This window comes from Phodopus roborovskii, unplaced genomic scaffold (genome assembly GCF_943737965.1).
Source record: "Phodopus roborovskii unplaced genomic scaffold, PHOROB, whole genome shotgun sequence".
Classification (NCBI taxonomy): Eukaryota; Metazoa; Chordata; class Mammalia; order Rodentia; family Cricetidae; genus Phodopus; species Phodopus roborovskii.
The window spans coordinates 106,318-120,559 of NW_026125975.1; the positions used below are offsets into that span (position 1 = coordinate 106,318).

Below are 14,242 nucleotides of genomic sequence, written 5' to 3' on the forward strand. Positions count from 1 at the left end.
AATGTGAAAGAATGTTTGATCATAAATATTGTCTGGAAACCCTGCTTGCATTCTATATCCTGGTATCATGGGCCATGGACCAGAGAGCAGCTTAGATAAAGTGTTATCATGGCACACTACAATCTCCCAACAACACTATCCCCTAAATTTTTTAATGATGGCATGTGATTTGCCTCAGTAAGTCATAGCCATATCACTGAAAGTTGGCCAACAACTTTTACTGGTTACCCATTTCAAGATTACCTAATATAAGAGAACATAGTCCGTGGAGAAACAGTTCAAAGACTTCTGTTTATGAATGGTCTCTCTCTCCTTAGAAGTAATATAATGGTTTAAATGATAATGAGACTCACAATTATTCATCAAAAGGTGAGTTTTCCATTGTCAACTTCCTTTAGGAAGGTGATAATACATTTGTTAGAGTAGACTTAGGGATGATTGGATTGCAGTCCATCTTTTTTGAGGCAGCGTTGTTCCCGAGTCTGGTTTGGAGCCACCTTAGGGACGTTAATGATGTTACATCAACTCATTGTTTGATGGTTTAGTTATATAAAACAATGATTATATCATCCATGACACCTGGAGATTGTTGCCACCTAGTGGGGTCAAGTGTGGCAGATCATCTAATTACATAATTAATGTATTTAAATTGACAAATCCTGTTAATACCCAAGATAATGTAAAGATTTGTATATTTATGTAAACCAATAATCCTCTATTCCATGAAGAGTCCTGTAAAGCTCCCTCTTCAGGAGTTATAATGAAATATCATCATATTTTATGACTGATTGTTTGAATTGATGAAGATGACATCTTTCATGACTGGAGTCTGGCCAGTCTTCCCTTCCAGTTAAAGGCTATGTCACCTCTTTATGGTGATAGTTATCTTTTACTGACTTATTTAATTATTTAAATCATTTAATCGATGGACAATGACATCATTGATTCTGTTTAGGGTGCAAATTTCTATCAGAGACAAGGATAGGAAGGTTGTAGACATGGACACAGCAGTTTCTGGATGACCTATGCATGACCCAGAGTACTAGGGATGCTGCTGTGCCGGGTGTGGGCCCATCATCTCAGGTCCTGCCACAGCACAACAGAGATTCAGGAGCTGGTGATGATGTCAGGCCAACAGAGTTCATTAGGCAAGACAGTACAATTATCTCTTTATTAACTTATGGAATTTTAAAAATCAATGAAGACAGCATACTTTATCATGTCCAGCATGCCTGCCAGGAATTCATGAGACAAAAAAGTTCAACGACTTACATCTTTAAATAAGTAATTATTAAATCATTTCCACATATACTCTGTGAACCCTTGTTTGTTGCCACCGTGTATGACTCAGGTGTGACAGACGATCTAACTATCTGATTATTTCATTATTCAAATCTGACTTTTTCTAATCCAGGATGAGTGGAGACTGGATCCACCTTTTTGGTGGTAATTGCCCCTTGTGGTGATTTCATTATTTAGTTATGTATTTATTTTAGTGAATGGTGATAGCATTTTGTTAGCTCTCTAGGAGTGTGTTGTCTCGAGGTTTATTATCAAAATGGGAAGAGTACCAACAACAGCCATGGTGCAATGCATTCCCTCCAACAGCTTCAGGTTTGCTCAAGTTTCTTTGGGTCTTACAGTTTTCCTTTTCTTTTAATATAAACTAATACCTGCCTTATTTGGAAGAAGACATCAGCATAATTACTTACCCGTCATTGGAGAGGTCACCCAGGCCCATAACCTTCCTTTCTTAGGTTGGATATTTGCCCCCTCTCCCTTACTGTCCCTGGTGAATAGTTTGTTAGCCTCATGTGGGCAGAGGCATTTTACCTCGAGCCAAAGACAGATTCTGTCTTGTTAGAAAGTTGGCCTGGGCCTGTTTAGTGCTGTGGCAAAGTAGACCAAATGCAAGGGCTACAAACCCCCAATGATCTGCTCACAAGTTGAAGTCCTTGTAAAAGGCCTTCTGCATTGGCAAGTGTAATTCATGTTTCATAGATGTTAATGATCTTCATGGCTAAAGCATGTGTATAACTGAAAAACTCATCACTCCAGGATTTCTGGAGAAAAATGATGAATTAACACAGATATGTGTGAAAGAAAGAAGAAGAAGCCTTATGAGTTTCTCACAAAAATTCAAGTGTTCCTACAGGAGATTAGTTTGTAAATTTAATTTAAAAATGCCAATTTGTACTAGATAATATAGTGTGCTTTGGGTAGCTAAGGCTTAAGCCAAATCACCTGATAGTTGATCCACTGTGCTTGCAGTATTTACCGATTGGCAGAGGGCTATGGTAGAAACTGTAGCTTCAGGGTTGAAGGCAGCACTGGAAGTCATGTTCCCAGAATCTCATTTCCTCTCTGCTGCACACCTGGGTACGTCCCCAAGACAGCTGTTACAGTCGGCAGACCTGCTGAGAACAATTGAAACTTTCTCCAAAATTATTAGCATTGTTTACAACAATAAGAATGGAACCAGAATACAGTGCCTGAGATGAAGGTGAAATTCTTGTCCTTTGGATAAATGTGTAAATTTATAGACTCTTGATTCAAACTATAATTAGTGGTTAGGATGCCAGGCCACATATAGCTACTCAGATATGCAGGCATCAGGATGGGTAGATTCTTGAAGACCCATCGGACATTCTTTCTGGCTGTTACAATCACCTTCCCTCCTCACATGGCGAATCAGCCACTCAGGCACCCAAACAGAGTTATCTTTGTCTTGTGAAAAGACACAAAATGACTCTCGGGCCCATACTAGAACTGAGTTGGGGGCCACTCCATTTTCCTTTAGTTACATTCTTCCAGATAACTGAGCCATAGTCAGATGACCGAGGGTGCCAATGCCAGTCGGCTGCAGATCGAGCAGCACCATGAATAGTTAAAAAAATTAAAATATAAAGGACCAAAGAAATGTTATTATGAGGATACCCTGTAAACCCCCCCCCTTTTTTTTTGTTTTATGAAGACAGGCTTTAATTGAGCGATGCATACGCTCTACCATGGCCTGACCCTGAGGAATGCCTGTCTTATGTGTGATTAAATTTTTTTTTTTCAAAAAAGGGTTAAAACCATGACGAGTATAAGCTGGGCCATTATCAGTCTGGGCATTTCCATATAAGCAATGGATGTAAGCAATGGCTCTTAACATCCTTAAGCCTTTCTCCAGTATGAGTAGAGGCAAATATGGGTTGAGAATGGATATCCACAGATACATGTACAAATTGTAGTTGGCCAAAGGAAGGAACATGAGTAACATCCATCTGCCAGATATCATTAGGCCTGACACCACTGGGGTTAACTCCAAGATGAGGAACAGGTAAGAACTCTGCACATAAGGGACAATCCATACTGGGTTATCAGATTTCCAGATACTAAGAATGGGAACAGGCTGCACAGCTATAGACCCTGGGGAAAATTTTCCAGCCTAGAGTTATTTCCAGCTCTTTTAATAATAAAATTTTTACATAAAACAGTCTGAGGTTCACCTTGGAGTTATTCACCCAGTTTTCTTCCTTGTACATAACCTTGGTCAGCCAGCATATTTTTCACAAGTTCAATCTGCCTGTGAATCTAGGACTCAGATGGGTAATATGGTGAGACAGCCAGATTTTGAATCTGGGCTATGCAAATTAGAAAGACTCTTTCAAATACAAATTAGAAAACATAATGAGGGTAAGAGGCTAAGTGAAACACATTTACCCCCTCCCACCCAACACTTAGGAGGTAGAGGCAGGATTATCAGTCCTGCAAGGTCCTCTTTTACAAATAGAGAGCGCAAGATGAGTGATCATTATAAGAAATCTTGCATATAGAAGGAAAACATCCACAGAGAGGCACAAATATTGCAAAAAAAAAAAAAAAAAAAAACAAACAAACAAATCATAACCGTATCATTTTTGATACCGATAGTTAGTCACTAGAATTTAGCAAACAGTAACCTACATACTTTGAAAAAATAAAAATATTTCAAATTGGTGAGTATTTTCTGACTGAAAAAGTAAAGCTACAAGGGCATTTTTAAACAAGAAAGGCATATTTAAGAAACATATACATTCACATAGAGGAAAATCCTTTAAAAGGTTGAAGAAAAAAATGAAACACTAACAATGACATGCGTATGAATAGTATCAAAATGTTCTACAAGTTCACCTTACAACTGGGTAGTGGAGTACCGCTAATCATGATCCAGCAATCCCAGCTACAACAGGGAATGAGACACTTAAGTTAGCTACTATATGCCCAGGAGTTCCAGACCAGCCATGGCATCAACACAAGTACTAAAAGAAAATTTAAAATTCAGGCAAAGAGTTGAATCCCCACATCCTCCCTCTACTAACAATTGACTTTTAAAATAGACAGATATAATGGAGAAATATGTTGCCCCACATTATAGCTGAACCACCACTATGTAAATTCAGTGATGTCTACTCAGTTATCTTTGGGTACCAATAGGGTGAATATCTCATGACAATGACCTCTTGCTTCAATATTAAGATAAACTTAATGGTGGTCCTGCATGGAGGACCACTGCAGATTCCATGGAAGGAGAGGGTAACTAAGGTGGGGTACAAACATGCCAGGCAGCCAGAACTTGAGTGAGAAGTTTTATTAGTAAGGGGAAAAAAATGGAATCAAACAAAAAAAGAGATAAAGAGAAACAGACACATAGACAGGTGACAGGAGAGAATGGGAGACAGGAGCACAAAGAGGTGAGAGGGGGAGAGAGCAGAAATAGCAGCAAGAGAACAAAGAGCCTGAAAGAGAGAAGAGGGAGGGAGTGTAAGTGGGCAAAATCTGTCTTTATAGGGATCTTAGGTCCTGTGGGCACACTAGTATTCATGGAACTCTGGGCTGAGCAGAGAAAATTCTTCAGTGCACTCTCCCATGTAACAGAGTCAGGTTACCATAATGCCTGAGTCTTACAGGTTGATTAGAGGCTAACAAGATTTTGCATCTAGTAAACAATCCTAGCCATTGATTTTTCCAATAAGTAATGACACCAAGTCAAACACCAGAGTGGCTGCAAAGTAGGAATGAACTTAATTCCTAAACTGCCAGCAGCAACTGCTGTGTCATGAGCTCATTCCATCTTCTGGGTCTCCTTGTGCTAAATGTGAGAGAGATGTAAGCTGAAACCAATCATCTGACTCAGCAGCTCATTCCTACACTATGGAGGACAGAGACAAAGAGCTTCAGAGAAGTATCTGGGAGTATATTCCAGAGAGTAGTGGTGGAAAGGAATTGGAGGCAGGTAGGCACCTCCAAAGGTGTAAGCTTTTTAGAGCAGGAGAGATTGAGTGACTAATAGAAAGAAGTGAGAAAATCAATTGGAAAGTACAAAACAATGGATACACTCTCTCATATCTGGAGGGCTGGACTATTTGATTGTGGTGAAATGTGAGATCAAAGATTCCAGGGAGGAACAAGAATACTGTATTAGTTCTGCTGTGTGGGCAGGAGCACAAGAGCAAAGCCTCCCTGTGCACTTTAAAGTCCTGGTGAGTGGAAAGGAAAACTGTAACCAAGAGTTTCTGATTCAATGTTTTAATAATACTGAAACAATGAATCCATACATAATCAGAGCTTAACTGTCCTGGGTTGCCCTGGAGAAAAGAAAACAAGGAATCAGGTGGTGGATCTAAAAGTGGATGTCTTTGCATCTGCTCCACATCTCGGTCGAGACTCTAATGGCAGCTTTTTCAGGGAAGACTGAACTTAGGTGAATTCAGATGAGGGTTTGCATTAGGTACATTGAGGTTGGGGAACGGAATGGTGCTACCTGCAACACAATGTTATGGCTGAAGCGTCACTCAACCCTCCTTATCCACCTACTCAAGGAACAGATGCCTAAAGTCTCCAACCTGTCAGCTAAGAGAAAACTTCTCTATGTACACCTCCTGCTGAGTCCACCAACACATTTAAATTCCACCGCACATTGTCCATTGCTAGCAAAAAGAAGCCAGACTCAGACCAATGCCCCCACACTCAGGGTCTCAGGGTAATTTAGGTGAAAGCCCTGTGGGCTTCTATGTGTATACAAATGGTGGGATTATTTGGTTACCATTTTACAAATCCCACTCTCAAGCAGCTGTGTATCTTCTGCTTGCCTGGTTTTGTCACTTAGGCTATAGGAACCACTAAGAACCTCTAGTGGACCCACCATTTAGAGGGGGTGTTCTTGCAAATCCAGGTTTTCTGCTCAGATCATCTCATGAATTTATTTCTTATGTAGTGCCTTTGGTTCTGTGTATATGAACAGAAGGTTGAGAACCTTGGGGTAAACCTCTCTCGTTCGCAACCTGTCTGTAACTCTCTTACTCCCCCACCATCTATTTCTCACTCCCTTTCCACATTTCTGTCTCTCACTTCTCTCTACTATGTTCCAGATCAAATCAGAAAGGCAGGGACTGCATCCTTCTAAGATGGAACATCTCCGAAGTTCTTTATTATCATCCGTGTAAGTTGTTCCCCAATACTACCTAATATATCATTTGTACTCTATCTAGTGAACTTACTAACAGATAATCTCCACATGAATCAATTTTATTATTAAGACTAAAGTCAATTGCTCTTATTATGTTTCGGTATGTTCCTGTTATCTCTGATCTCTCCATGACCTTTATCATGAAAGGATGTTGAAATTTTTCGAAGGATTTTCAGCATCTAGGGAGATAATCATATGGTTTTTCTTTTTCTGTTTGTTTATATGGGGGATCACATTGATAGATTTTCATATGTTAAACCATCCCTGCATTCCAGGGATGAAGCCTACTTGGTCATGTTGGATGATTTCTCTAATGCATTCTTGAATTCGGTTTGCCAGTAATTTATTGAGTATTTTTGCATCAATGTTCATCAGGGATATTGGTCTGTAATTTTCTTTCTTAGTTGTGTCTTTGTGAGGCTCGGGTACCAAGGTTATTGTGGCCTCATATAAAGAGTTTGGCAATGAACTGTCTGTTTATATCTTGTGAAACAATTTGAGGAGTAGCGGTATTATTTCTTCCTTGACTGTCTGGTAGAATTCTGCATTGAATCAAGCTGGCCCTGGACATTTTTTGGTAAAGGTCTTGGAGAGGTCAGGAATAACAGAAACATACCTAAACATAATAAGAGCAATATACAGCAAACCAACTGCGAACATCAAACTGAATGGAGAGAAACTTAAGTCAGTTCCTCTAAAATCAGGAACAAGACAAGGCTGCCCTCTCTCTCTCCATATCTCTTCAATATCGTACTAGAATTTCTAGCTAATGCTATAAGACAACAAAGGGAGATCAAGGGGATCCAAATTGGAAAGGAAGAAGAAAAACTGTCTCTATATGCAGATGATATGATAGTTTACATAAGCGACCCAATAACCTCTACCAGAGAGCACCTACAGCTGATAAACACCTTCAGCAAACTAGCAGGATACAAGATAAACTCAAGCCCTACAGAGAAAGAAATCAGAAAAACATCACTCTTTACCATAGCCAGAAGCCACAAACAACATAAAGTGTCTTGGTGTAACACTTACCAAACAGGTAAAAGACCTAATAATAATAACTTTGTGGCTCTAAAGAAAGAAATTAAAGAAGATACCAGAAAATGGAACGATATCCAATGCTCTTGTATAGGTAGGATAAACATAGCAAAAATGGCAATCTTGCCAAAAACAATCTACAGATTCAATGCAATCCCCATTAAAATCCCACCACAATTCTTCACCGACCTTGAAATGATAACAAAAGAGCCAGGATAGCCAAAACACCCCATATAATAAAAGAACTTAGGAGACATCACCATTAATGACTTTAAGCTCTACTACAGAGCTATAGTTCTGAAAACAGCCTGGTATTGGCATAAAAATACACAAGTAGACCAAAGGGATCAAATTGAAAATCCTGATATCAACCCACACATGAATGAACGTCTGATTTTCGACAAAACAGCTAAAATTATACAATGGGGCATGGACAGCATCTTCAACAAATGGTTATGGCACAATTGGATGAGGGTGTGTAGAAGACTGCAAATAGACCCATGTCTGTTGCCATGCACAAAACTCAAGTCCAAATGGATCAAAGACCTCAACATCAATCCAGCCACATTGATCTTCTTAGAAGAGAAAGTAGGAGGTACCCTTGAACAAATTGGTATAGGACATTGCTTCCCTGAACATAACTCCAGGGGCACAGACACTGAGAGAAACAATTAATAAATAGGACCTCTTCAAACTTAGAAGCTTCTGTAAGGCAAAGGACACAGTAGACAAGACCAAGCGGCAACCCACTGACTGGGAAAAGATTTTCACTAATCCTATATCCGACAAAGGGCTGATCTCCAAAATATACAAAGAACTCAAGAAACTAGTCAACAAAACACCAAATTACCCTATTAAAAAAATGAGGTACAGAACTGAAGAAAGAATTCTCAATAGAGGAAATCAAAAAGGCTGAAAGACACTTAAGAAAATGCTCCACATCCCTAGCTTTCAGGGAAATGTAAATCAAAACAACTTTGAGATACCATCTTACTCCTGCCAGAATGGCTGAAATTAGAAACAACAATGATGACTCATGTTGGAGGGGATGAGGGGAAAGGGGAACACTCCTCCACTGCTGTTAGGAGTGCAAACTCATACAGCCATTTTGGAGATCAGTACGGTGTTTCCTCAGGAAAATGGGAATTAGTTTACCACAGGACCCAGCAATCCCACTCTTAGACATTTACCCAAAGGATTCACATCCATGAAACAAAGACATCTGTTCAACTATGTTCAAAGCAGCACTCTTTGTAATAGCAAGAACCTGGAAGCAACCTAGATGACCCTCAATTGAAGAATGGTTAATGAAGATGTGGCACATCTACACAATGGTATACTACTCTGCAGAGAAAAATAATGGTATCTTGAAATTCGCAGGCAAGTCGATGGCACATGAAGAAACCATCCTGAATGAAGTAACCCAGTCACAAAAAGAGGAACACAGTATGTACTCACTCATATATGGATTTTACACCTAGATCAATTGACCACCAGCCTATAATTCACACCACCAGAGGAACTAGGATATAAGGTTTATTCTAAGAGATTCATGTAAAGTCCCTCACAGAACTGGAAATGGACAAATCCCCCAGAGCTCAGGGGAAGTGGGGGGGGGGCAGCGAATGGAGAGAGAAGTAGGAGAAAACGACGGGGAGGAAAGGAAAATATGTGCCACCAGGAAGATTGAGCCTGGTTAGGAATAGAAGACAGGAAAGAGAGAGAGAGAGAGAGAAAGAGAGAGAGAGACAGAGACAGAGAGACAGAGACAGAGAGAGAACATAAAAGAGGGAGTCAATATTGGTTTTAAGATAAAATTGAACACAAAGCAAGGTCTGTAGAACTACAAGACTGCTGCTAACTAACCATTTGAGCTTCTATCAAAAGGCTATCCTAAATGCCCTTCCCGGAGAGTGAGATCAACAACTAACTTCTCCAAGGAGCCCCTCAAATAATGCCTGATGGAAACAGAAGCAAACACCCACACATAAACAGTGAGCCGAATTAGAACTCAGATACAGAGGGAGAGGACAAGACCAGGCGGCAGAAACACATAGAGACAGCTTACCTGAAGAAGGAGGAGCTAATGGGCCACCAGAGTGATAGCTGGGAAGGCAGCATGGGACTGCCTCAGGCCCCCCTGAATATGGGTCTCAGCCAGAAGGATTGAGCAGTCTAAGCGCCCTCAGACAGTGCAGCCAGGATGTATTCCTGGACCACAAAAGGACTTTGAAAACACATCCCCCATGGAGGGTTAACTGCCTTAATCTAGAGACAGGAGAGAAGCCCTAGTCCCTACTTCACATGACCTGTCAGACCTACATGACCCCTAATGGATGACATTCCCCTACATATGGAACTGGGATGAGGGGATGGAAGGGGAGGGTCATTAGAGTGCTTGTGAGAGGGCAGAGAGGGTAAAACGGAGGGATGGCGTGAAGGTGGTTGGGAGGGATGGAGGGGAACTGGGATCAACATGTAAAATAATAAATTAAATTAAAAAAAATGCTTTGACACCAAAATATAAGTTCAAGTACAAGTTATTGGGGAAAAGGATTTCTATTTTTGTTTCCACAGAAAATGAAAAGATGTGGATTCCTTCCAGACTAATGTGGTTTGATCAGGCCAGACCACCTGAAACAGAATACCAGGTGATCCTACATTCAAAACAGCTGGACAAAGCAGCCTGACAGACTACAGCCAAGATTTCTGACTCGTCTTCGAATTTCCCATGACAGCGCCCCTTACCAGCAGGAAGTAGTTTGGAAAGAACAACGCCCAAATATTGTCTATAAATGTTTGTTTTCATTTAAATGGACTTAGTTATATAAAATTAAAAAAAAATATGAAAGAAACAAACCAACCTAAGAATGGGCATTCATAACTCAGAAAAAAACACAAAAACAATAAAGACTAAAGACAAGTATGATATCTAATATGTTCACAAAATTATTTACATGATGTAGGTTTCCTCATTCATGATTTCTTCCCTATTACCTGATATCAAGATGATAAAATAGGATCTAAAATACGTACAGGTTTAGAAATGTGGATGAACAAAATTATGGCAAGTACTTTGCCATGACCTATGTCAGTTTTCTGAGAACTTACTGTAGTTCCTACTACAGGAATACTCAAGAAAGGGTGTAACCTTGTGAGAAACCATGAAAAATCACATACTCACACACTGACATCACATAATTAAAATTAAATCAAATCTCTAAACAGATTTCCATATTTGAATAATTTTCTCCAATGTGTACTCAATCCTGTAACCATTGTGTTCAGGGTCTTAAAGTATTCAAAGTTTTCCCTGCAACATTAATTATTTCATGTAAAAGAAACTAAGCATGAAGGATTGGGCTTAGAGATAGCAATCCATGTGAATGAGGTTTTTATGTAAATCAAGTCAAGTGTTACCATGAAACATGCTTCCTTACAAATGAAGTTCCAGGACTTTTTCCACATGAGTTTGCAAGTGAGAACAAAACAGAGGCATTGTAGTGCTTGAACTGATTGTTCACACGTGTCAGATATTTCTCTCTCCAGAAAACTATGAAAGTCAATGTGTGTTGAATGAAGATCATACCACATCCTTTCTAGGTAGATTCCTTCCTATAAGGGTTTGCTTAGGCTCACAAAGATCATTGGGATAAGCAGAAAGTGCACAGCATTACAACAATGGATACATGTATAGTGTTTTTATGCACTATGATTTATTTCTTTGATTATAAAGACTAATGATACATAGAGAGGCTTTACCACATGGGATAAATTCATTATATTACAAGTATACATTCTTTTATGACGTAAGATAGTGCTGGGATATGCAAAGGCTTTATCACATTCATGGCATCCATAAGGTTTCTCTACAGTATGTGTTCTTATATGACTTTTAGGCACATCATATATTGTGAAGGCTTTACTACATTGGACTACATTCTTAGGGTATCTCTCCAGTATGTGTACCTTTATGACATACCAGATTGGGTGTTGTAAAAAAGCCTTACCACATTGATTACATCCATAAGGTTTCTCTCCATATGTGTTCTGTGATGAGACTCCCGAGGTTACTGGTATATGAAAACGCTCTACCACATTGATTACATATATAGGGTTTCTCTCCAGTATGTGTTCTTATATGTCTTTTACGATGACCATTACTTGCAAATGCCCTACCACATTGATTACATACATAGGGTTTCTCTCCAGTATGTGTTCTATGATGAGATTTGAGAGTACTGTCATGTGAACATGCCCTAACACATTGATTACATACATAGGGTTTCTCTCCTAGTATGTGTTCTATGATGAGACTGGAGATTCCTGGCACGTGGAAACGCTGCTACCTCATTGATTACATACATAGTTTTTCTCTCCAGTATGTGTTCTCTATGATGAGATTGTAGCGTACTAACTTGTGAAAATGCCCTACCACATTGGCTTCACATACATAGGGTTTCTCTCCAATATGTGTTCTTTTGTGACATACTATATAACTGTATTGTGAAAAACATTTGCCACATAGATTATAGTCTTGTGTTTTCCCTCCAGTATATGTTCTAAGATGTCTTTTAAGCATAGTATGTCTTGCAAATGCTTTACCACATTGACTATATTCATAGGTGTTTTTTACTATGTGTGCTCTGTCATTGAGAAGAAGGAAATTGTGATATGCAAAGACTTCACCACACTCTAGACTTCTATACGGTTTCTCTCCAGTATGAATTTTTTTCATGCCATTGAAGATGCCTGTAACCCACAAAGTTTTTCACACATTCATTGTGTATATTCACAGGATTCACTCCCTTATGGCTTCTTTGATTCCTCAAAGATCATTAGCATATGTAAAACTTTACCACATGCATGATACTAAAGAAAGTTAGTACATGTATAAAATAAAGTTGTAATTGGCCTAATTGTAAACAAGAATCAGATCTTGAGTTATACATTCATAATGCTCTCTAATGTGGTATTGTTTTGTTTTCATGGAAGATACCTGTGGATTCAGAGTAAGAGCTTTATTTCATGGCCCTCAATTATGGCATCTATTTACATAAAATCTCCCATATAATTGAAAGAATTGAAATCACCTCAGAGCTTTGCCATATTTATACTATTTATCAGTTTTTCCTTTATAGAAATCATACTACATTGGCTAAATATACCAGTGCAAATGGAAGCATTCACACATTCCAACGGTCATATGGATTTGCTACAGTGTAAATTGATGGTATCTTTCAGATGACTTAGGAATACTGATAAATTTGAAAGTTGTTTCACCCTCAACACATATCCTCAAAGAGGGGACTACTAAATATCTTTCATTTCTTCTCACTGTCCTAAGAGAGGTACGGTGCTTCTTTACACATTCTAAATTCACATGGCTTGTATTTAGAGTAAACTAAATACTCCCCCTACATTTTCTAATCACAGAATGTCTCTGTGTAATTCTAGCTATCTTGGAACTCACTTTGTAGACTGGGGTGATCACAAACTGAAGGGACCCACCTTGCTCTTGATCATGAATGTTGGAATTAAAGGTATGGGCCACAACTACACGGCTCTACATATGATATGCTTATGAAACTAAGAAAACAAATAAAAGGTTTCCACATAGCATTCACACTTTGACTATCTTTAAATCAAATTTAAGGTTTCTCCGTAACACCTTCTTGACACTCATAAACTGACCCTTTCAATATCCATAGCAAAGTCACAAATAGATAAGAAATACCTGCTTAACTATAGACTTTTCTTAGGAGGTCTTGGACATATACGTGTCTCCTATTGAACATGTATACTGTTTAAAATATCTGAATAGAATGAAACTAAACAGACTGGCATATCTACAGAATAGATATCCGGGTGCTATAATTCAAAGGGTGATATATGTTAAGACATAGTTTCCTTCTCATTTTACACAAATGCCTTGCCAAACACAGAAGAGCTACCTTTCACTGAGGTACAGGGTTTTGTGAGAAAATGACAATCATCACTGTACTTTAAACTACACTTATTTTCACTGTTGCTCTTCTTAATCTTTTTAATTTTTTAAGTGTGACTCTTCAATAAAATTTTCAGGATATATTAAAATATCTGCAGAGCCAAATTTGCATAAATATGCACATGAAAATTTACCTTCTGTGTCTTCTAGACTTTGTAATGATCCTTCGTATTATGGTTATCCCAAATGTAGCCTGAAATAACAGAAAATATATGATGTATTCTTGCAAATTGTACAAAATTTAAGTAATAACTTCAATGAACCTTAGAACCATGCCTCACTCACCCAATTTTCCCTTTTCTTAATCAAATTACAGAATAGTATCAATAATCAGAGAAACAGTTGGTCCCTTATTTTAAAACATGAAAAGAGAAAATTCAGTCTTACCTGTAGCAGTGAGGTTCCTGTAGGTGTCCAGCATCACATTTTTGTAGAGATACTTCTGAGAAGGGGATTAGGAAAGCCCCTCTTCCTCAGCGAAGTGGATGTGCACATCGTCATAGGTCACTGCATCCTAAAATAACACAAAGAAGTATAATTCTCACATTGTAAATGTAAACGTCCTTTGACAATATAGTCATATAATCCTTGGTGCTTCCCTCACTTGTTTTACACATGTACATTCTAGGATGCATTCACCCAGTCACATTAGAAGTAAACTGAATAAGAGGTCCACATGCAGCATTTCTTGGCCATTTAAT

General features: G+C 38.8%; 1 long non-coding RNA gene across 1 annotated transcript in view; it reads right to left on the minus strand.

Annotated features, from left to right (window-relative positions):
• Positions 1–13,966, minus strand: part of LOC127218200 (uncharacterized) — a 94,995-nt gene extending 81,029 nt beyond the window's left edge. Inside the window, exon 1 of the long non-coding RNA XR_007834166.1 lies at positions 13,929–13,966. This is a non-coding gene — a long non-coding RNA (uncharacterized LOC127218200). The remainder of the gene's footprint in view (positions 1–13,928) is intronic.
• Positions 13,967–14,242: the final 276 nt, after the last annotated feature.